The sequence below is a fragment of the Elephantulus edwardii genome, unplaced genomic scaffold (assembly GCF_000299155.1).
Source record: "Elephantulus edwardii isolate Elephantulus edwardi_28Jun2011 unplaced genomic scaffold, EleEdw1.0 scaffold00081, whole genome shotgun sequence".
Lineage (NCBI taxonomy): Eukaryota > Metazoa > Chordata > Mammalia > Macroscelidea > Macroscelididae > Elephantulus > Elephantulus edwardii.
In genome coordinates this window covers 1,804,734-1,828,406 of record NW_006399831.1, presented here as the reverse complement: position 1 = coordinate 1,828,406, position 23,673 = coordinate 1,804,734, and the positions used below count along the sequence as shown (strand labels likewise).

Here is a 23,673-nt window from a genome sequence, read left to right as displayed (position 1 = left end):
ATGGAGAGAACACAGAGTCACTGTAATAAAAAGCATTTAATGTCATGGAATCATTCCAGGAGGTAGCATATGACCACAAACTAATGGTGATAAAGGAAGAAATTCAAGCCACACTGAAGGTATTGATATGTAATAAGGTCCTAGGATTTAATAGAATACTAATTGGTAATGTTTCAACAAACAGATGAAAGTCTGGACATATACACCAGTTTATGCAAAAAAATTCTGATGACAGCAACCTGGTCAACTGTCTGGAAAAGATTAATGTTTGTCCCCTTTCTCAAGAAAAGTGATCCGAAACAATGCAAGAATTATCACACCATATCACTGATATCATATGCAAGCAAATATTGGTAAAAATTATCCAGGGTTGGTTGGAATAGTATATTGACAGAGCACTGCTAGATGTTCAAGAATTTAGAAGATGCCTTGGAACAAGGGACATCATTGCTGATATAATATGGATCTTGACTTAAAGCAGGGAGTACTAGAAGGATGTTTTTGTGCTTTATTCATTATACAAAGGCATTTAATTGTGCTGACCATAATAAGTTGTGGATATCATTGAGAAGAATGGGAATCCTGGAACATTTAATTATTCTTATGTTAAACATATGCTTAGACCAGGAGGATGTTGTAGTAACAGTGAAGAGGAGCACTGCATAGTTTAAAATCAAGAAAGGTGTACATCAGGGCTATACCCTTTCTCCATATTTATTGAATCTTTATGCAGAAAAAAAGTCCAGGAAGCTGGACGCTATACAGAAGAAGACTGTGGCATGAATAACCTGCAGTATTCAGATGACACAATTTTGCTTGTAAAAAGAGAGGAAGACCTGAGATGTTTATTGCAGTAGTTCAAAGATTATGGTCATCTATATGAATTACATCTCTACATCAAGAAAACAAAAATCCTTACTACTGAGCCAATAGACAACATTGTGATAGATGGAGAATAGACTGAAGTGATTAACAATTTTGTCTTTCCAAAATCTCCAGTAAATACCCTTCCCAATAGAAGTCAAGAAACAAACAAACTAAAAGTGCAGCATTGGAGAAGTCTGAGGTCAAGGACTTCTCTTTTCAGTTGTTTCCTATGCATCAGAAAGCTGGACATTGACTAACTATGACAGTAGAAGAATTGATGTGATTGAGTTATGGTGTTGGAGAGGGCTGCTGAATATCCACAGACTTCCAAAAAGCAAACATATATGTCTTAGAGAAGTTTCAGGGAGGGTGCTACTTAAAGGAAAGGATGATAAGACTTTGTCTCATATACTTTATGCATGTGATTAGAAGAGGCCAGCAACATCATGCTTGCAGAGGTGGAGGGTAAGTGAAAGAGAGGAAGACCCTCAATGAAATAGATGGACACAGTGCCTGAAGTAATAGGTTTAAGTAGTTGGCACAAGAAAGGGTAAGGTTCAGCTCTGCTGTTCATAGAGTTGATTAGAATTGTAGTCAACTCAATGGCAGCTAACAACAGCAGCAGCAACATGCATCAACACAGTGGCTGCAACGGTGGCCTCAAACCTAGCAAAGATTTTGAGAACAGCACTGATGAGAGGTCAGGTTTTGTTTTATTGTCTACAGTGTCACAATGAGTCAGAGCTGAGTAGCCGGAGCTTAGTAATAAACCCTCAAGTTATGCCTTAAAATTGAAGTGTCATCACTGACATTTACAATTAATTCATATTGTTGCTGTTATGTGTAGGTGAATAGGAACCTACTCATAGTTGGCCCTCCAGTGGGTTTTCAGATGGAATACCAATTGATATATTTCAACAAACAGGTGCTGAACTGGACACATTCACCTAACTGTTCTAAGAAATAGGGAGGAAAACTACCTGGCCATTTGACTTAAAGAGATCCATATACATCTCCATTCAGAAAAAAAAGTGACTTGACAGACTGTGGAAATTAATACTAATATAATTTCCAAGCAAGATTCTGCGGCAAGTTATGCAAAAACAACTGGAACAATACATCAGCAAAGAACTAATAGATATGCAAGCTGGGTTGAGAACAGATAGTAACACTAGGGACATTGTAGACAATGTTAAATTGATCTTAGACAAAAACAGAGAGCATCAGAGGAATGTGTATATGTAGTTTATTGACTATGCAAAGGTATTTAAAAGTGTGGATTGCAACAAATTGTGGCTAACCATGAGAAGGGTGGGAATCCCTGAATATTTAATTTTGCTCATGTGAAACCTATACTTAGACCAAGAAACAGTCGTCAGGACAAAGTAACAAAATACAGTAAGGTTCAAGATCAAGAAAAGTGTCCATTAGGAACACATCGTATCTCCCTACCTTTTCAATATACATGAGGAATAAATCACCCAGGATGCTAGACTTTATGAAGAGGAAAGTGAGATCAGAATAGAAGGATGACCCATCAACTACCTACATTGCATAATGTCTTTTGCATAGAAGACACAATCTTGCTTACTAAAAATGATTAGGACTTTAGGCATTTCCTGCAGAAGGTCAAGGACTGCAGTCTTAAATATGGATGTTATTTTTGTTGTTGTTAGGTGCTGTCGAGTCACTTGAGACTCATAGCAACCCTATGTACAATAGCCCTAAACTCTGCTCTGTCCTGTGCTAATCTCATTGTCTCTGACACACTCATTCAATTACCCCAGTCACTGAACCAATCCATCTCCTAGATGGCCTTCCCCTCCTGCGCTGTCCCTCCACCCTCCCAAGCATGATGTCCCTCTCCAAGGACCTGTCTCTCCTTACAACATGACCAAAGTAAGTCAGACGAAGCCTCAGAATCCTTGCTTGCAAGAAGCATCCCGGTTTAACCTTCTCCAGGATGAATCTGTTTGTTTTCTTAGCAGTCCATGGTACTCTCAAGACTCTTCTCCAACACCAAACCTCAAAGGCATCAATTCTTCTATCCTCTCTAGTCATTGTCCAACTCTGACACATAACATGTGATTGCAAAGACCATGGCCTGTATCAGATGCACCTTAGTCTCCAGAGAGACACTGTTGCTTTTCAGTACTTTAGAGAGATCCCTAACAGCAGACTTTCCCATTGCAATACGTCTTTTAATTTCCTGGCTGCTGGTGCCGAGAGTATTGATTATGGAGCCAAGCAGACGAAAGCTGTGAAAACTTCAGTCTCCTCACCATACATCCTGATGCTGCCAATTGGTCCAGCGGTGAGAATCTTTGTCTTCTTGACATTGAGCGTCAATCCATATTGAAGTCTGCAGTCCATGACCCTCTGCAGCAAGCTCTTCAGGTCGTCCTCAGTTTCAGTAAGCAGGGTTGTGTCATCTGCATAACGCAGATTGTTGATAGTACTTCTACCAATCCTGTTGCTGCATTTCTCCTCATAGAGCCCAGCCTCCTGGATGATCTGTTCCGCATACAAGTTGAAAAGGTGTGGAGACAGGACACATCCCTGGTGTATGCCCTTCCCAATTTTGAACCATGCAGTGTTCCCTTTCTCTGTTCTTGTGGCTTGCTCCTGGTCCAAGTATAGGTTTCACATTAGCACAATCAAGTGTTCTGGGATTCCCATTCTTCTCAGAGTCAGCCACAGTTTGTTATAGTCCACACAATCAAACGCCTTTACATAATCAACAAAGCACAGAAAGACATTCCTCTGGTACTCCCTGCTTTCAGCCAAGATCCATCTAACATTAGCTACAATATCCCTAGTACCACGACCCCTTCTAAAGCCAGCCTGAACTTGTGGCAGTTTTCTGATGTGTTGTTCCAGTTGTTTTCACAATTACTTGCTATGCATCAGAGAGCTGGACAACAACAAAGAATGGCAGAAGAAGTATCAATGCCTTTGAGTTGTAGTGCTAGAGAAGAGTCTTGGACATACCTTGGACTGCCAAGAGAACAAACAGGATTTGTCCTGGAGAGGATGAATCCAATTTCTTCTTGGAGGCAAGGATTTCGAAGTTCTGTCTCACATACTTTGAGCATGTGACCGGGAGGGATTGTTCTTAGAGATGGATATCATGCTTGGAAGGATAAAGGGCCAGCACAGGAGAGGAATACTTTGGATGAGATGGATCAACTCAGTCACTGGAGTAATGGAAGTAGGTGTGTCAGAGACAATAAGACTAGCTCAGGAAAAAGGACAAGGTTTAGAGCTATTGTACATAGAGATGCTATGAGTCACAGGCAACTAGATGGCACATAACAACAACATAAATTTCACAGGAGGAGAGTGCTCATCTTTCTTTCATGGAATATCGGACAGATTTGAATCAAGTCACGTTAGATTGGTAACACATCTTAAAAAATTAGACTAGAGAGTTTATCAAAGTAGCAAAAATAAGAAAACTAATAATATTCTCAGAAACTTCACACTTCATGTATCAAATATTTTGTTTATTTAGGCACAACTACACAACTGTTCATATATTCTTTCTATGTATTGTTGTTATATGTCTTCAAGTCACATGAGACTCACAGCAACCTTATATACAATAGCTCTGAACTCTGCTCTACCCTGAGCCAATCTTACACACCTACTCAATTATCTCAGTCACTGAGTTAATCCATCTTATCCAAGATCTTCATTTTTTGTGCTGTCCCTCTATCCTCCCAAGCATGATGTCCCTCTCTAAGGACTATTCCCTCCTTGCAACATGCTCAAAGTGTGTCAGAGGGAGCTTGAGAATCCTTACCTTCCAGGAGCAGACTTGTTTTACCCTCTCTAGGATGAACCTGTTTATTCTCCTAGCAGTTCATGGTATATTCAATACCATATACTCTTCTTCAGCACCACAGCTCAAAAGTAACAATTTTCCTTCTATCATCCCTAGTCGTTATCAAGTTTTCTGAATCATAGCAAATAATTGTGAAGACCATGTCCTGGATCAGACATCATTGCTCTTCAGTACTCTGGAGATATCTCTGACAAAAGATTTTCCCAATGTGATTCACCTTTTTTTTTTTTTTTATTTACATGAGGGAATTTATTAACAGAAAACAATAATTTGATGAGTCCTGTTCACAGACGGCGATCACGGCGACCACCCTTCCTGCGGGTGCTGTCGGAAGGGATGGGGTGACATCCTCAATACGTCCAATCTTCATTCCTGAACGGGCAAGGGCTCTGAGGGCAGACTGGGCCCCAGGTCCAGGGGTCTTAGTTCGATTTCCTCCTGTAGCGCGAAGTTTAATGTGTAAAGCAGTGATGCCCAGCTCCTTGCACCTCTGTGCCACATCCTGAGCAGCCAACATGGCCGCGTATGGTGAGGATTCGTCTCGGTCAGCCTTCACCTTCATACCACCAGTCACACGGCAGATGGTTTCCTTGCCAGAGAGATCAGTGACATGAACAAAAGTGTCATTGAAGGATGCAAAAATGTGGCAGACACCAAAGACATTCTCTCCTTCAGCCACCTGAGGTCCAAGGCTGATGACCTGCTCTTCCTTCTTTTCCTTTCCCTTACGAGGTGCCATGTCTGCTCGTCGTCTCCAGACTCCGCCACAGGAAAGAGACTGGAAAGAGGCGGAGCAACAAGTCACTTCCGTGATTCACCTTTTGATATCCTGCTTGCTGGTACCAAGGGTGTTGATTGTGGAATCAAGCAAATTGAAGCTGTTCACAATATTAATCTCTTCACTTTCTATGATGGTGCTGCCAATAGGTCATTATATGCAGAATGGCTATAAATCTTGTTCCCATTGCTTTCACAAAAGACTCATTCTTACTCTTTTTCAAAATCTTCTTTTATTTCAATTTAAATGAAAGTTTATAGAAAAGCTAGAATTTCATTCATGTATTGTTGCACATTTTTTTTTTTTTTTTCTTTTATTTTCTTTTTTTTAAAAAATTCATTCATAGTTACATAATTTCCTCCTTCCCCAATTCACTTTGCTATGTATCTCTATTCTGGACTGTCGTTATACAATAATCGCTAATCATATATTCCTTTTAAACAGTACTTTCCCTCGTTTGTTCCAATACAGTATTTAGCATTTATCTACTCTTTACTTAGTTCCACCAAACTCTCATTTCAATCCCATTTTATAACAGTGGGGTTATGCAATATTTGTCTTTTTGTGACTCAGGTATTTCACTCAGCATAATATACTTCAGGGTCACCCATGATCTATAATATTTTATGAGTTTCTTGCTTTTCAGTGATGTGTAGTATTCCATTGCGTGAATATACCATAGTTTTTCTATCAGTTCATTTATTGATGGGCTCTTGGGTTGCTTCCATCTCTTTGCTATTGTGAATAACACAGCAATAATCGTAGATGTACATATATCAGTTTGGGTGGTAGCTATGGTTTCTTTAAGTTATGTTCCTAGTATTGGAATTGCTGGGTCAAATGGTATTTCTATTTCCATCTTTTTAAGAAAGTACCATTCCGCCTTCTGTAATGGTTGACCATTTTACACTCCCACCAGCAGTGACTCTCTCTCCACAACCTCATCAACATTTGTTGTTCGATGCTGTTGAACTTTGCTGTTGTTACTGGGGTCAGATGATATTTCATTCTTATTTTTATTTGCATCTTTCTAAGAGCTAGGAAATTCAAGCATTTCTTCATGTGTATGTTTGCTATCTGAATATCTTCTTTGGTGAAGTGTCTTTTTTTAAAAAAAAAAAAAAAACCACCCCACATAATATTTAAAATAATCTAAGAGAATACAACTTTAGCTTACATTTAAAAAAGGTTCACTATTTCCTAAAGCAATTGAGTAAATCAGGAAAAGGAGCCCAAGAACTAAATTGTCTTTTTTTTTAAATTTTTTTAATTAAATCAGTCTAGATAAAATGGTTCATTTATTTCCAGATAGACACAAATGTTTTTACTAATTAAAAAAATAACAAAATATTAAAAGTAACTGAAACATTCATCCTTTAAACTCTTTCTCCTCAGTCTGTACCTAATGCAGAAAAAGTTATTACTCAAGTAAATGGCACTCACTGCCATGTGGGAGGGAACTGCTTATCATAATCCCGCAGAATAGCTGATAGATTCTAACTAATGATCTTTTAGTTAGAAAGATCATTGCACACAGCACTCTATACAGGCGGAGTTGAAGTTAAAGCCATATATTTAAGTTAAACTTCTGCTTATTCTAGAGAGTCAATTCTTGAATAGCAGGAGGATAAGGGGTGGTAGTCCTATTAAATGAAAATGATCACATATTTGACTTCCCCAATTTAACTACTAATACCCTACTGGGGAACTCTGGTGTAATCCATATTTAGTTAGACTGGAACCTAAAGGGGTCCCATATCTCTGGCCATTCTAACACACCAGTGGCTCTGCTCAAGACCAATGAGTAATCTCTTTTCAAGACACAGCTGGAGGGTTGATAGAAGCTTTTTGACAAAAGAGAGTAATAGCCTACTGTTGACTGCATGAATTGTAGATAATACAGAGTCTATTAACATATATTTCTTATAATCCACATATTTATGTGGGAGAAGGATGGTCAGCCTCCTCCCCTGTGATTAACTGCCTCTGGAATGTCAGCTATGGGGCGGTTCTGACTCAATGGTATACAACAGCAACACATATTTTTATACTGTACACTCATAACATCTTCATTTTAAATTTAAGAATTCAAGTGTTCAGCATTGGATTAAGCATAAGAAATATGCAATAGTCTCAAGAGATAACTTTACAGGGGAGTCAAACTGCTTCCTGGTACATGGCACTAAAAAACACACCAAACCCTTAACAACAACAAAAAATCCACACGTAAATGGACCAGAGGTGCTAAAGGATCAGTTGTATTTCACTAATTGCAGGGTTTAAAGACATAGCAATGTAGTTAGTTGCTGATAAATCTATTTTTAAAGGAAAATATACTTTTAGAAAAGTAAGAAAACCAACTAGTGTATCATGTTAAATCACCAAAGAAGTTACTCTCACTGTCTTATTGGAATCATCACAAAAAAAGACAACTAATTATTTTATTGCTTCAAAAATGAGAATTTAAAGTTGATCTTTAAGACACTGTACATTAAATATCTAAAGTGCTGATTGACATCTTCACAAAAGTATATTCATACAAATGAAATATTAAGAGTTCAAGTTAATGTTGGGTTTCCTTTCAGCATGTTGAAAGTAGTATATCATCAGTGGTTTAAAAAGCAATGCTAGCATGGTACTTGTATGAAAAGTTTTATTGGTATAATGCATTCCTTGAATTTCTGTATGCATTTAAAGACCACAATATATAAAATCAGTAAGAGAGTAAGATGGCTGTTAACCAGTGGTTTGACTATGTTATCTAAAATAATAGATAAGCAGCCATGTATAAAGTCAGCCTTTTGTGCTATCCACAGGGCATGATGAAGATAAACACCACTTTCTCTACAGTAGGTACCATAATCATTAGAGAATCAATGGCAAATGTAACTCCACAAGTCCTTGGGGTAGGGTGGGGAGAGGGATAAAAGAACACAGCAGTAAATGTGGAAGAGCTCAAATCAATTTTTAACTCTAAACATAGCGAGGTTCATTAGTATTGCTTACATACAGGCAAAGGTAAAGACAGCAAAATGAAGATTTTTATCTTCTTTTTGCTTTAATTATAGGATTGCCTCAGGCAGAACTAGCTTTCACCCTTGTTATTAAAAACAAAAAACAAAACAAGAAAAAAAAAACAACGCCCCCCCCAAAAAAAACAACACGGAAAACCAAACACCTCCTCAAAAAATATTGTTTTCATATATTAACGGAATGATTTTAAGAATAAAAAATTAAAAGATAATTTATTGTAGGAAAACAATATACACTTAAAAAAATCTTATTCTTTCTTCTGTCCATCTTTCTCTCTCTGTAGCTAAAATTAAAACTGTCTATTTTGGGCAGTTCCCACTCCTCCAAGTGAATGAATTGAGTGTTCAGATTGACAAAGATGGTCTTTAAAAGTAGACTCATGTACACAGAGAAAGCAATTTTCAAACAAAAGCAATTTTCACAATGCAAGGCTCACACTAGCTCAGAAAAAAGGAATTCTATGCCCACTAGACCTTCAGTCTTATTGTTCTTTTCATCATTCTGATGAAAATTAGGACACAGGATATTTGGTGATCCTAGGTGAAAGGAAATGCAGTTACAGATTTTTTTTTCCTGAACAATTTTCATCATCTTAACAAGTAAACTAATAAAAAATAAATACCAGTAACCTCACTGTCCCCAAAATAAATTTTGCCTTCTTAAGTTTGATTTTTCTTAGAATTAATAACAAAAATAAAGGAAGGTATCTGGGTATTGGTTTAGCCAAAGGAAGTTATACATGAAGCTGTCCTCTTTTGGCAGTTTGAAAGGACGAAATGTGAAGTAGAAGGGAGAGGGGACAGTAAGAGCACAAGAATGAGAGAAAATGAAAGAAAGAAAAAAACCCAACCCATTTGATTTAGTAAGCATGTTCTGCAAGCTATGCCTGGAATTAACAGCAATCCAATTGTACAAGTGAGGTTAGTTTTTTTCTGAATGCTTTCTGCTTTCAGAGTGCTGCTGTAACAATTCTCTTCTGTTTACTTTCAATGAAAAGGAATGTCTGGTACCTTATTTTTCACATTACAAAGAGTTCAATTAAAAGCAGCTGCTACGAAAGTTAAAGGTGAAAATTGTCTAAGCTGTCTTGTTTTTACACGTCAGTAGACAAAAATATTCGCTTAAGTTAAAAAAAAAAACCCACACATTTATAATAGAACATCAGTATTTCTCTAAAGGCAAAAAAAAAAATAAATCTAGAAAAAATATGTGAATATGACTATTTACGTGCTTTTTGATCTAATGATCTCTCTTTGAGAATTTATTATTTACTATCCTAAAATTAATAAATGAATAAAATTAAGTGCCTTCCTTGTGAAAGTTCATAACAGGAAGAGAAAAAACACCCTCAGATGTGTGATATTAAACTGTATAATAATTAAGAGCTCTTATGATCTACTTATGAAAATTAACCTGTGAAAATCATATTGATCAAAGCAGTGTATGGAAGGATTATAGTGCTCAAAGATGAACTTCTTAGTCTGAAAGGTACAATAGGTTACAAGAAGGATGTGTGTCAGAGTTTTATCCTTTCTTTATACATATCCAACATGTATCTTTTCTCTATTCCTATTCAACATGTGTTTTATTGGCTGGATAAAGACATTCACTTGTGTGTCTCATAATGCATTCTCCTGGGAGAATAGAATCCCAGAACACATAACAGTGCTTATGTGAAACTTACACATAAAACAATTAACTAGAGATTAACTGATATTTCCTGCAAAATGTGAAACCAGAGTGTTTTCTGGAGGCAAGGGTGGTGAAACTCCATCTCATATACTTTGGGTATGTTGTTTGGAGTGGGCCAGTTCTTGGAAAAAGATTGGCAGCACAGTGATAAGGAGCTGAACTACAAGTTCAAAGACACTCAGTTAAAGTCCACCAGCTGCTCTGAGGGAGAAAGATAGGCAATCTCCTCCTATGCAATTAAAAACTGCCCCTGAAAACCCACTGGAGGGTAAGTTCTGACTTGATGGTACACAACAACAACAACAACAACTTGGAAAGATGGAGGGCAGCATAAGAGAGGAAGACCTACAACAAAATGGAATGACACAGTGACTGTAATAATGGATTGGGGGACGGCATATGAAATGGCAATGGTCAGCGATGCTATCCATAGGGTTACTATGAATCAACTCAAAAGGCTCATGATAACAACATATGCACACCAAGAATGAGTTATAGGAACAGAAAAAAGAAACCATAGCATGGTTTCAAATCAGGAAATGTCATATCCTTTCTCCATATCTATCAAATCTTTATGCTGAACAGATCATTCAAGAAGCTGGACGATATGAAGGAGAATGTGAAATCAAGATTGGGAGGAAGTCTTGTCAGCAAAGTGCTTTATAGATGACCAAATTATGTTTATAGAAAGTGAGGAAGCCTTGAAACATTTTCTGAAGAAGATCAAATACCACAGCCTTCGGTATGGTTTATATCTCAAAATCAAGAAAATGAAACTCTCACATGTAATTTTGATAGATGGGGGAAAAAAGATTTAAGTTTTCAATTATTCAATTTTACTTGGAACCACAATCAACACCCATGGTAACTGCAGTCAAGAAATCAAATGACATTTTCAGTGGGAAAATCTGCTGTTGGAGATCTCCTTAAAAGTGTGGAAGAACAAGGATACTAATTCTTGGAACGATGGAAATCAGTGATGGAGAGAACAACTCAGTGAGATAGATGCCACCATGACTACAACAATGGGCTTTGGCAGAGTGAAGCTTGTTAGGATGGCACAAAATTGGGCAAAGTCTTTATCTAATGTTGTACACAGGGCAATTATGATTTGCAGTTGATTTTATGGCACCTGGCAACAACAATAGCATACAATAGTCGCAATGATGGACTGAAACACACCAATGATTCTGAAGATGGTAAAGAACTGTGTAATATGCCTCACTATGTTGTACATAAAGTCACTATGAGCTGGTGGAAATAAGAGCAATTAACAGTTCTAGTATCACTGTATCAAGCTGTTAAGAGTTAGTAGTTAGAACTTACCAGTATCTCCGATTGAGAAAGATATGCAGTCTACTCCTATGAAGATGAACAATTTCAGAAACCTTATGGAAGGTCGTTATGAGTCAGAACTTACTGGATGAGAATGCAGTTAACAACTTTGAATAGAGGTGTATTCAGTGTTCTAATATAGGATCACTATGAACGGGAATCAGCTCTACGGAAGTAGCTTTATTAGAAGCTATGCAACCAAAGAGAGCTCAGAACAATCACAGGTTTTCACAAAGGTGAAAATGCCATATATTTGAACATTCATGATTCATCTTGAAGTAACAGTAGTTGTTGATGCACAGAATTTAAGACTAGGGAGAAATGGGGTTCTAAACAAAACCACTCATTGTCCAAAGGCAAGGAGGAATGTGCCTACATTTGAAGAACAATGTCATCATTTGGATAGCATTTTGGGTGATATGTCTGTGTAGGACTATGGTTAGAAATGAAACTGGAAAAAAATAATGAGGCCAAGTTTAAACAACTTTGAATGTAGTTTGTGCGTGTGAGTTCTTGCGGCCTGCTGGGCAAGGTGGGAGCTCTGGTGGATTAATGGTAAGGAGCAGTGGTAGCAGAAGGTAGTTTAAATCCACTACCTTCTCTGAGAGAGAAATATGAGAAATCTGTGCAATTTATAGTCTTTGAAACTTGGGAATAGTCAGCTATGATTCAGTTCCAACTTGACAGCACATAACAACAATGGGTAAAAACTTTACTATTACCTCAAAGATTGTTGTTAGATTTTTCATAGATGTTGTTGAGTTAAATATGATTCATAGCAAAACTATGAACAACAGATCTGAACACTGTCCTATCCTGTGCTAATCTCACAATCCCTGACACACTCACACTCATTGCTGTAGTCACTGTGTCAATGGAATTGGTTGAGGATCTTCCTCTTCTTCACTGTCCCTCTACTTTTCAAAACATGATGTCCTCCTCTAAGAAATAGCCTCTTCTAGCAACATGTCCAAAATATGCAAGATGAAGCTTCACCACTCACGCCTCCAAGAAACACTCTGGCTGTACCTTCTCCAAGGTAACTCAATGGTAGACAGTTTGAATTTACCATCTGCTCTTCTGTGGGAGGAAAGGGGACAATTTCTTGCCATTCGATTTATAGCCTCTGCAAATCCACTGGAGAATCAACTATGAGTCAGTTCTAACTTGATGACAATGAATTGTTTGCTGTTGTGTGTTAAAGGTGTTTAAGCAGACATATGAGCTTAACAAATGCAGGTTCAAAAAGTACAAAACCTCTGTGAATCTTTAACTTGTTAGGGCAAATTTTGAGGCTATGAGGCAAATGGTGACCACTGCAATATTCTATCATTTTAACACCATACCTGCCATGCAGCAAACAGGTAATATTTGTACATTAATGCATGCGTGAACTAACAGTCAAAGGTTTGTGAGTTAATACACTTGAAGAAATGGAGGTACAAAAACCAAAACTCTAAAATGTAAGAAATCTACTTATGTTTTTTAAGATAGCCAGTGCACTAGGTTTTTAAAGGCAGATAAATTTTACAGAAACAGAAAATAAAAAACCAAACCAACCAACCAACCAACCAACCAAAACTGTCATTGAGTTGCCTCTGATGCATAACAACCTGCAGAACAAAGTAAACCGTCTCACAGGATTCCAAAGGCTATAATCTTTACTGAAGGACTGTTTAATTTTTCTACCCCACAGCAGAGCAGCTTGTAGGTTTGAACTATTAACATTTTAGTTAGCAGCGAAGTTCTTAACCACTGTGATACCAGAGTTCCTTACAGAAACATGATATTTACTAATATTCATGAGAAAAAAAATGCATTCTGTTTTCACTGTTACTTGGCTTGAGTTTCTAAACAAATTATTTTCAACACAGTCCTGAGTGTGCATGAAAATATAAAATTGATTAAATTCTATTGGGAGCTGAATCACAGTATCATGTGTAAATGGATGTGGCATTTAAATGAAAGTCTATTAGTTGAGGTTGCATTTTAAAAGTATCTGAATAACTATAGTTTTTATAGCTATTCATATTAAAGTTCAATATTAATTTACAAGCTGTAAATTGATTGCGCATTAATACTTAAATGATCTGAAAACTTTCACATTGCTTAAATACAACTAGCTCTAGAAATATTATCATCCAAAATGTAAATACAGCCTTCACTCTCGTTAGTTTATGAAGATAAAGCAGCAGGGTGGGGACAAAAGGATCTGGCACTAAATTTCAGATTGCCTATTATTAATTCTATAGTTAGAAAGACATTAATGCAGTAACAGAAGAGCAGGTCAAAAGTAATTTTAATATGTCAACATGCACAAAGACTTGACACAGAAAGATTCACACACAAAAGGCTGTGCATGAGAGGTGGGGGTGGTATTCTCTGACTGGCAATTGTATTGCATGCATTCTAGAAAGCTAGAGCTTTTCAAAGGCATTTAGCTTTAAACCACTCAGTGTTCCTTTGAATGTCCTCAGCAGGACCAGAAATGGAGGATTCAATTTTCAGAGATAATTGTATCAGATAACTGTCTGATGCTTTTTCAGCAAGAATCTGATAAACACCTAATTACTAGCCAAGTGATTTTAGAGCTACACAGCTGAGCTGGAGAGAGGACTACCAGGAAAGACTTAGCTGTCCAATATATCAGGAGGAAGATGCAGTTGGATTGTAAATGAATTTCATTTATTTGGCTAATGAAATCTTACCAACCATCCCAAGAAAGAATTTATTATAACAAAAAGCAGGTATTTCAACATCTAATTCATACTAAACATAAAAAGAAAATGTTTCACTACAAGGCTAAAGCAATCTGTGGATAACAAGTTCAGTTGAAATTTTAGACAGTTTGCTTTTCTTAGGCAATCTCTATGCAAAAATACTGGTGGCATTTATTATTCTGGGGGAAATAAGCAAAAGTTTATATTTTAGGATGTTAGAGAGTATTTCTGGCCTTTGATAAAGTAATAGCAACAATGAATATTGATCTTCAAGTATATTTATCTATGTATCTATCTATCTAGATTCTCTGCTAGGCTTCTGACCACTTTGAAAAGTAATTTTCTACCACCACCCTAACCTTGAAATGCTGTAGTTCAGTCTTCAACTTTGGTTGTCACAGAATCATTCAGATTGATTTAAAATTAGATTTGTCCTTTCTTTAAGTATATGACTTCATTTGGGTTATTTCCAAGATCTCTTAAAATTTGTGATATATGAAGGTAGGTACAGACAAAATGTTTGAAAATTCTGAGTAAAAGACTTAGCTATGTCAATAAACCAAATACAATCTTTATTGTATAGGTTCCCTATTTCTTTCATATATTTTATATGAGATTAGTAGGTATTCCTGAAAAGTGAGGGATGAAAAAGTCAACAGAGGAACTTAGTAATTCAAAATATAAACAACACACTCTATTTCCAATGGGTAATCAGAAGAGATTCATCCACAGAACAAGTTAAACCTCACTATATTTCAGTAAGTAACATAACAGGTTTCCTCAAGTAGGAGTTGTTCTTTAAGAAGAAAACAATACATTTTCATCTTAAAGATGAGAGGGTGACTACCAGACAGTTTGCAATTTTGCTTTCTTTTCATTGCTTTAGCATTCTCCTGTGCACAATTTGCTTTGATTTCAATTCCTTTTTTTAAAGCTACTTTTATTTTAAGCTAACTTGAGAAAATCAGAGAGAAAAAGCATTAGATCAAGGCAAAGTAGAAACAAAAATAAAAAGAAACAAAAAATGACAATGGTAAGCAGAAGTAGAAGGTAAGTGTATGTCTTGTAGCTCACTGCTAAAATTTGTAAAATGATATTTGAAAGCAGTTTTTTGCATGTCTCCACAGTTACACATTAAATAGAAATAATTGAGATTTTCTTAAATTTTTAAAATTAATGAAGTATTTTAAATCACTCAGGGATAAAGGATTAATTTTAATAGTTACAAGATTGTAGAATTAGTAGATAATTGGTTAGTTACTATTTCTATTACATTTTAATCCAAAAAATTATTTATCCTCATGATAAAGGTAGCATCCTGTTTAGAAAAAATAAGAATGAAGAAATCAAAGACATGGAAATAATTAATCTATAGCACTAATAGATTTTGACTTCTATGATTTAAAGACTAGAGAAAGTAGATCGTGCTGGCTTACCACTACTGACTACTATGTAAAAAGGATCACAATACAGAGTTTTGGATATACTAAGAAATAAAGGTAGGACAATATCCTTAAGATAGTAAAAATGGTGGACAAACTTCAGCTAAACAATAAAGAAGATTCAGTGACTTAGTGGTAAGGAATTGTGGTGCCAAGCCAAATGAAGGCAGTTAGAATCTACCTGCTCCACAGAAGAAAGATAGGCAATCTCCCCCATGCCATTTACTGTCTCTGAAAATAAATTGTAGGGTCAGCTATGAGTCGGTTCACTCTATGCTGTTGTTTTGTGCTGTTAACTATGACTCATAGCAACCTTATGACTAGATCAGAACCTTGTCCTATCCTGTGCCAACCTTATAATTTGTGCCATGATCAAGCTCATTGTTAGAATCTGAGAGTCAATCCACTTGGTTGAGGGTTTTCCTCAATTGAAACACCTCAGTTGATATTTCATCAATACTTGGAGTCTTTCTTTTTGACAATGTCTTTTCACAGTTTGGGGTTTTTCCTTAAGTATCATTTGTTGCTGATCATATGCTACTTCAAGAAACAGTTAGTTGTGTAATATGTAGTGAGAACTAACTCCTTGCTAACCTTCAGGTGGATTTTCAGAGGCTGTAATGTGCACTTTCATATGTGTAGAAATTATCCATCCTTCTGCCATGGAGCAACTGGAGAATTCGAACTGCAGTGCAGTTTTTTACCACTAAGCCACGAGAGTTCCCTAAGAAATAATTCAGTGCCAACCAATTGTTTTTGATGCAGTAATTCTGTAAGCTTCTCTGAAAGAATTAGCAAAAAACAAGGCCACAAGAATTGATAGAATACCAATCCAGAAAGATGCTGCCCTGGACATTCTCACCAGTTGTGACAAGAAATCTGGAGAACTATTTGGCCAATTGACTGGAAGAGATCCTTATTTGTTCTAATTGCAAAAAAAAGGCTGACTCAACAGAATATAGAAATTATTAAACACTATCACTGATACCATACCCAAGCAAACTTCTGCTGAAGATTATCCAAAATGACTAGAACAGTACATCAACAAAGAAATATCAGAAATACATACTGATTTAGAAGAGGCTGTGGCACTATATTGTGACATTGGCATTATTACCAATGTCAGATGGCTCTTAGCTGAAAGCAGAGTACCAGATAAGTGTCTATATTTCACTGACCATACAAAAGCATTTGACTGTGTAGACCACAACAAATTGTGATTAACCTTGAGAAGAATGGACATTCCAGAACACTTGATTGTGTAATGCAAAACCTATACTTGGACCAGGAAGCAGTCATGAGAACAGAACAAGGAAACAGTGCATGGTTCAAAATCTTCAAAAAAGTGTGCTAGGGATACATCCTATCTCCATGTATTTTCAATGTATGATTCTAGATTCCAGAGTCTGGATTTTATGAGGAGGAATGCTACATCGAGATTGGAGGAAAATTCATAAACAACCTGAATTGTGCCGTACACAGAAATTGCTTGCAGAAAATTGCCTTTGTAACAGAAGTGTAAAGGCTATTGTCTCTAATAGGGATTGAAGCTCAACATCAAGAAGACAAAGATTCTCACGACTGGGCCAACGGATACCACAATGATAGATCAAGAAAAGATGGAGGTTCACAATTTCAGCTTCTTTGACTCCACAGTCAATAAGGTCTGGTGGCCTAGTGACAAGAAGTTATGCTGTAATCTTAAAGGCACATGGTTTTAATCCATCAGCTGCTCCATAGGAGAAATATTTGCAATCTCCTTGCATTCTAATCTCTTTATGTGGCCAAGAGAAATCAGTCCTTAGAGAAGGACATCTTTGGTCTTTAATGTTCAGCGTCTCAATCCATACTTGTGTGGTTTTTAAAATAAAGGTTGCATTTTTCCTATTGTAGACTTGTTTTAATTTCCTTCACCTTCAATTTAAACTTGCACTTGAGTGAATGATATTAGTCTGACTTTGTTTTTTCTACTGATCAACGTTTTTCACAGATGTGCAGTTCATCAGGTAAGGTCCATGTGTATAGTTTTCTTTCATGGTTATTTTCCCCTCAGGTAGTCATGCTAACATTTTGAGAAACATATTCTTGTCATTCTAGCTTCTCTATATAAATCATTATTAAATCTTATTGAATATTAAGGAAAACTTTAAAAATCAGTGTCTTTCTTTCCTTCTACATTTATGTCATATTTCAATCTTAATGATGTGATTATCAGATCTTAAAATTTCTCTCCATCTCTGAACATATTATAGAAAATTCTACCATTTTATCTTGTATGTTGTTGTTGTTGTTATGTGCCGTCGAGTCGCTTGCAACTCATAGCGACCCTATTTACAACAGCCCTAAACTCCTCTCTGTCCTGTGCCAATCGCACTGTCTCTGACACTCCCACCCCACTTATCCGAGTCACTGAATCAATCCACCTCATAGAGGGCCTTCCTCTCCTGTGCCGTCCCTCCACCCTCCCAAGCATGATGTCCCTCCCAAGCATGATGGCCCTCACAAGACGTCCAAAGTATGTTAGACGGAGCCTCAGAATCCTTGCCTCCAAGGAGCCACCCGGTTTAACCCTTTCCAGGACAAATCTGTTTGTTATCTTGTATAGATAGTGATAATATTGTTTGATAAACTCAACTAGTGGTTGCTATAATGCTAAACACTTTGACATTCATGCAGCAAATGCATTAATGGTTACCTATGGTGGACAGTGTTTGGTAGAGCTCCCAGACTAAAACAAGGTTGGAAGCAGATGTGGCATCAACTTCCAAAAGAGCTTGTCCCTGGAAACTCTATGAGCTTAGAGAAACAGTGAAAGTTATACAAGTGTTCTGGTCTGTTTTTCATAAGGTTGCTATGAGTCATCCACAACTTGACAGCACTTAACAACAAGCAACAGTTTAAGGTCCCAGTCCGTGGGAAATGGCATCATGCTGAGAGACATGGAAGGTCAGAGAAGAAAAGAAGGTCCTCAACATGATGGATTGATACGGTGACTGTAGCAATGGGCTCAAGCATGTCTTAGATTGTGGGGATGGCATAGGATAGAGCAAGGGTTAGATCTGTTGTTGATAGAATTGCTTTGGATCATAGAGAGAGCTCTGTTGGCCTAGTGGATATAAAATTATGCTACCAAACCAAACAAAAGGTGGGTGATTTTACTCTGAATCCCTCAGCTTTCATTTTAATTAGTTTTGGTCAAACATTCTTCTAAGTGGTATAGCACTGATCTGTCAATTTGCTGTACAGAGGTAACTTGTGGTAGCTGTAATGCTAAACATTGTGACACTGATGTGTCAAATACAATAATAGTTACCATGGGTGGACAGTGTTTGGTGGAGCTCCTAGATTAAAATAGGCTTGGAAGCAGGAGTGGCATTCATTTCCAAAATAGCTTGCCTCCAGAAGTTCTATGAACTTAGAAAAATGATGAAATTTATACAAGTGTTCGGGTCTTTCATTCATAGGATCACTATGAGTCATCTATGACTCAATCGCTCTTACCGAGAACAATTTTGTTCTGATATCTCTATTCCTATCTTGACCTCTATCTATTCATTCTCCAATACAATTAGGTTGTTTTGCTGTTTTTTTTTGTTGTTGTTGTTGTTACTGGTATAAAATACTTAATGTACAGTGGATGAAATTCACTGATTTTTAAGTATTTATTATATATGTATGCATTTGTGTAGACACTATCTGATCAAACATAAAATGTTTCCTATATTCAAAAGTTTCTGACATGGACATTTCCAATCAATTTTCTTTATCATCTGAAGAAAGTCACTATATTGAATTCTTTTATAATCTATTAGTTCTATCATTATTTTTAAACTCACACAAATGAAATATGTCATCATTCTATATCATTCATGCCTCAACATAATCTGTGATATTAAATAAGGAATTTGAGTAGTGAAAGTGTTTTATCCTTATAAAGTAGCTCCCTGAATGAAGATACTGTTATTTTTAGGTGCTTTATAGTAGATTACAACTCAAATGAACCATTTTTATAACAGAATAAGACAATGGAACAAAACAATAAGCACTTCAGTGTCACACTCACAGTTGCTTCTTATTTGAGCCCATTATTGCAGCAGGTGAATTTAAACCACTTTCTTAGGGTTAGCAGCGTAACTCCATACCAACAGATCACCAACATTACCTAAGAAACTACTTATTATGCATCAGTTCTGCAGGGTTTTTTTATTCATTGTTCAGTTTTCAAATGCACATAAAGGGAATTATCATGATTTGGGTTAGGCACACCTGAGTCCACAAAGTGACATCTTTGTTTTCAACACTTCAAGAAGGTCCTTTGCAGCAAATTTGACTAATGCTATCAGGGCTTTGATTTCTTGATTGCTGCTTTCATGGACACAGGATGGGGATAAAAAAAACAGCACCAAATTAAATCCTTATAATTATCATTAATTTACTCAATTATCATGATGTTTTCTATTGGTACTTTTGTGAAAAATTCTGTTTTCTTTATTTTACATCTAATCATTATTTATCAACAATCTGCATTATGCAGATGATACAACCCTGCTTGATGAAGAGGACCTGAAGTACCTGCTGCAGACGTTCAAGGACTGCAGCCTCCAATATGGATTGAGGCTCAATGTTAAGAAGACAAAGATTCTCACCACTGGACCAATTGGCAGCATCAGGATGGATGGTGAAGAGATTGAGATTGTTCACAGCTTTAGTTTGCTTGGCTCCACAGTCAACAGTCTTGGCACCAGCAGCCAGGAAATTAAAAGGCACATTGCCATGGGAAAGTCTGCTGTTACGGACCTTTCCAAAGTACTGAAGAGCAATGGTGTCTCTCTGGAGACTAAGGTGCATCTGATATAGGCCATGGTCTTTGCTATTACTTGGTATGTATCAGAGAGTTGGACAATGACTAAGGAGGATAGAAGGAGAATTGATGCCTTTGAGCTGTGGTGCTGGAGAAGAGTATTGAGAATACCACGGACTGCTAGGAAAACAAACAGATTCATCCTGGAAAGGGTTAAACCGGATGGCTCCTTGGAGGCAAGGATTCTGAGGCTCCATCTAACATACTTTGGACATGTTGTGAGGAGAGACTGGTCCTTGGAGAAGGACATCATGCTTGGGAGGGTGGAGGGATGGCGCAGGAGGTGAAGGCCCTCTATGAGGTGGATTGATTCACTGACTGGGATAATCGTTATGGAAGTGTCAGAAACAGTGCGATTGGCACAGGACAGAGCAGAGTTTAGGGCTGTTGTACATAGGGTCACTATGAGTCACAAGCAACTCGAAGGCACATAACAACAACAATCATTATTATGACTATAGTCTATCAATATACTTGTTTAAGATTATTTCATTCTTAGCAATAAAAGTTGTGTTATGTGTGTATTATAAATTGTTAGAAAACTCCTCCAATCCTGTTGATACCCTCTTCTTCATAATTCAGCTTTTCATATTTAACTCTGCATGCAGATTGAAGAAATATGATGAAAAGATGTGCTTACATATCTTTTATTTCAACTATGCATTTTGCCCTTTGTGATGCTTCTCAAACTACCTCCTGATCTGTTTGCACATACTAAGCACATTATAAGTTCTGTAATTCTTATCTTTGTAATGCTAACCTTACTATGTTATGATGCACAGAGCTAAATCTTTTGTATAGTATATAAAACACAGGTTTAGCCCTTTCTGGTACTTTCTGCTTTCGGTCAAGGTCCGTCTGATATCAGAAATTATATTCCTTGTCCCTACTTTTCTGAATCTGGATTGAATTTCTGGCAGTTTCCTGAAGTATTATTTCTTCTATTTTAAAGTTAGTATCAATCAAGTTTTATTTGCATGTGGCATTAATGATACTGTTCTTTAGTTTTAGCATGTTGTTGAATTGCGTTTCTTTAGAGTGGACAGAAACATGGATTTCTTCTAGTCAGTTGACCAGGGAGCTATGTGACAAATTCCCTGGCATATATGAATGAGTGCTTCCTTTTTAACAAGCATTAGCTAAAACAATTCAGGTGGGTTTTGTTTTATTTTCTTCAATTTCTGGAGCCTGCTTTTGTGCCAGTGCCTTCAGTGCATCTTGTAGCTCTTTAATAGGTTATGATATCTCTTGAAATGGTAGAGCTTATTCTCTGTTTTCTTTCTCTCTTTTGTTGCTACCGGTATTGTACAATATTTTGGCCATAGAATCCTTCAACATAGCAACTGAAGGCTTTAATTTTTTTTTCTTCAGTTTTTTCAGTTTGAGAAAGAGAATTTTCTTCACTTTTAGTTCTAACTTCTGATCTCTGCTCATTATAATACTCTAATTTTTTCTCTGTAAACCACTAACTCTGAATTAATTCTGAATCAACATAATCTTTTATTGTGTTTCTGTGGTTGTAAATAATAGACTTCCTATCTTGCGGTAACTCTGCTGTTACATGTGGTCACTATGGATTAAAATCAATGCCATAACACATAACAGTAACAGCATAGCTTCAGGAGAAGCCTTAATAGTAAAATGAGTAAATGTTTGATTGCTAACCAAAAGATGATCCCCTCAAACCTACCAGGGGCTCTGTAAGATAAAATATCTGACTATCTGCTCTGCCAAGATTATAGCCAAGAAATCCTATGTTAAACAGGGCTGCTTTGACTTGTAACTGACAGGACAGCACATACAACACTTGTTATGACAAGACTACATCAAACAAAAGGATGATTTGTGAATCAGGATATGCTTTTCATTCTTGTATTTGTCAGTTAATGAGAATCTCCAATATAGACACTACACTGTCAGTTCTGAGTCTTGTGCTAAGGAAGAAACATGAAAAATCTAAATATTAGTGTCAATAGAGCAAAAGAACACAGACCCACCTAAAAAGTGCAGCAAGAATGGAGGGTACTGTTACCACAGGACTTGCTTGACCACTAAGCAGTAAGTTGCTGAGGTGACCATTTTTTCCTCAATAAATTGTGAAAAGAGTGCAAGCTAGCTCTGCTGGCTTAGTGAGTAAGGAATTGATTTGCCAACAAAAAGGCAAGTGGTTCAAATCCACTAGCTGCTCCAAGAAAGAAAGAGAAGCAATTTCCTCCTATGTGATTTATAGCCTCTGAAAATCCTTTAGGTTCAGGGACAGGTCTGTTCTAATTTAACAATGACAGAGAGAGATGGGTTGTCCATGCAGTTTACTAATGTCAGAGACTATTATCACATTCTCAGTAGCATTACTCTGACAGATAAAATAGCTATTTCATGGGTTCTTTCTCTTTTCTGCGGACCTCTCTTAACATCTCTGTTAAGTACTAAGAATATTGTTGTTATTGGGTGTCATCCAGTTCACTATGACTCATAGTGATCCTCTGAACAACAGATCTGAACCTTGTCCTATTCTTTACCATTTTCACAATCTCTGATATGCCTATTTTTAAAATCACTGTGCCAATCCATCTTATTGAGGGTCTTTTCCTATGTTTCTTCACCGTATCCAGCATGACATCTTTTTTATAAAGACTGGCCCCCTCTGATGACATGCTCAAAATATGATATTTTACCATCTCTTCCTGTAAGGAGCACCATTAGTTGTTATTTTGCAAAGGAAGGGATATTCAATATCTTTACAAACAACACAACTTAAAGACCCTGCTAATTCTTTAGTTTTCCTTATTTATTGCTTATCTTCCACATACATAAGAAGCAATTAAAAGTACCGTGACCTGCATCAGATACATCTTAGCCTTTGAATTGACACCCACATTCTTTAGAACTTTGAAGAGGTCCCTGAAGCAGATCTTACCAATGTAATACATCTTTTGGCTCCTTCACTGCTGCTACTACGGCTCTTGTTCGTGGATTCTAGTAAAATATCATAGTTTACTGTCTAAATCATTTCCCATCTGTTGTGATGATGCCTATTGGTCCAGTTGTGAGGATTTTTGTTTTATTGATGTTGAAATATAGGTAACACTTTAATTTTC

At 36.8% G+C, this 23,673-nt stretch overlaps 1 pseudogene; it reads right to left on the bottom strand.

The window, feature by feature from the left end:
• Positions 1-4,998: 4,998 nt before the first annotated feature.
• On the bottom strand, positions 4,999-5,465 carry LOC102852914 (annotated as a pseudogene).
• Between the last annotated feature and the right edge of the window lie 18,208 nt (positions 5,466-23,673).